Source organism: Kogia breviceps, chromosome 1 (assembly GCF_026419965.1).
Source record: "Kogia breviceps isolate mKogBre1 chromosome 1, mKogBre1 haplotype 1, whole genome shotgun sequence".
NCBI classification, from domain to species: domain Eukaryota; kingdom Metazoa; phylum Chordata; class Mammalia; order Artiodactyla; family Physeteridae; genus Kogia; species Kogia breviceps.
The window spans coordinates 181957047-181959073 of NC_081310.1; positions in this window are offsets into that span (position 1 = coordinate 181957047).

Here is a 2027-nt window from a genome sequence, read left to right on the forward strand (position 1 = left end):
TCCCCCCCCACCCCCCAGCCCTGGAGGCCCTCCCTGGGATGAAATGTTTTTATAGGGGTTTTTGTTGTAACATAAACTGTTTTATAATGTGCTCCCAGGTATCCTCATCTCTGTGCACCTTGATATTTGGGGGTGGGAGAGAGGATTTGTTCACCTGCCTTCTTACTTGCCTGCACTCAGGTGGGCTTCCTCCCTCCCAGCTCCAGTTCTGGGGCCCAGGTAAGGCCTCCGTCTGCCACCAGAGGGAACACTGGGAGCAGGCTAACCGCTGAGTGTGGTCTTGTATGCAGTCACCCCAAATGTGTTCTCAGAGCCGGCTCTGAGCCAGGTTTGGCACTGGGCTATGGGGACACAAATATGAACCAAGCCCCTCGGTCCGCACCCTCAAGCCACTCACAGTCCCGTGGAGGATCCCGATGGGACGGTGATACACTCAGTGACGGGGTAAGAATGGAGGTGGAAGGATGCACGGGAGGAATCTAAACCATTTAGGGGCACAGGGCAGGGAACACTGCTCGGAGGAGGGAACCCTCCACTCAGATGTGGGGGATGAGAAGGAGTCAGCCAGGCTAGAGGGTGGCAGAGGAACGCAGACAAGTCCAGGGGTGGAAACTTGGAAGTGCAGTGCGCGGGGGGCTCCGTGGGCGGGGAGGGAAAGGCAAGTGGGAGCCACACCTCAGAGGGCTGTGCCCACCCGGGCTCCTCTCAGTTTCCCCCAAGTCTGGTCTCAAATCCTAAAGGTTTGGCCCCCAAGAAGCCAGAACAGGGGGTCTTGGTCCCTAACCCAGCTCAGAGAGGGCAGGACATAGTCTTTCAATCTGGTAGACACTTGTCCCCTTGGCCAACGTCCTCCAGGAAGAGGCAGAGATGGTCGAGGCCCTTGGGGGCTTCTCCAGAGTTTCCTTCCTACTCTTCAGCTCCCAATTCCACCAGCCCAAACCCAGGAGAGGTAGGAGTGGTTGGAACAGCTGTTTGTCCTTCCTGCCTTCCCAGCCCATGGGTAGGCAGGGAAGAAATGGACAGTGGCCTCTTCATCTTTTTTCAGCCCCCAGTGGTTGGAGACGTGAAGACGGGAGGACGGCTGGGAGGCTGGGAACCCCTGTAGGCTGCGGGGTGGGGCTTCTCTCTGAATCTGTCATTCTGAGGACACCGAGGCAGTGGAGTGGGGGGCTCTCCGAGCCTCCGCAACTGGGGACGTCCAGGGTCTGGGAGGGGGTGGGGGTGGGGTCCTCTGAGACCATCATTCCCAAACTCCCAGGGACAGGTGAGCAAATGCAACTAAAGGGAGGGTGAAGATGGCAGGTTCTGGCTCATGTCCCTGCAAGGGGATTCGAAGGGGAAGGGCCTCCGCGTTTGGACTTTGGCGCGGGGCAGGTGAGGCGCGAGCTCACTGGTGCCACCTCGCCTGCTGATGGGGCTATAGGTGGCCCCTTGGTGCTGCTGCAGACCTGGCTCTTTGGGCCTGGTGACGTCCAGTGACCACACACAGGACCTCACTCCAAGTACATGACAGCTTTATTGAACCCCAGCTGGGTGGTGCTTTCCCCTCCGTGTCAGTATCGCTGGATCGGCCACGGCCCCCCAGGCTCTCCCTGTCAATTCTCACAACCTGCTCATCTCTAGCATCAGCCCCTCCCAAGGATGGGGCGGGGAGGGGCTTCTCTTGCTAGTGATGGTGGCAGCTGTCTTGGGGGAACGGCGCTAGGGCTGGGCTGGGGCGGGTCACCTCATCTGAGGTGGAAGAGCTGGATGAGGGTGTTAGTCAAGAAGAGAAGGGTGCTGCCGCCGCCCAGGCTGCCGAGGGCTGGGGCCCCATTCCCGGGATTCTGCGTGGTGTTCTGGTTTCCCAAGACTCCGGTTTGTATCTGCAAGAGGAGAAGTGCGGCAAGCTTACGGGGGGCGTTGAATCTCATGTCTGTTGTTTAGACACAGTTCCCCCACCCCAAGACTGTAGTTCTCAGTTCTCTGCCCTAGTGGCCACAGCTTCGGCCATAAGGTCCTGTGGGGATGGTTGGCTGCTTCCTGCT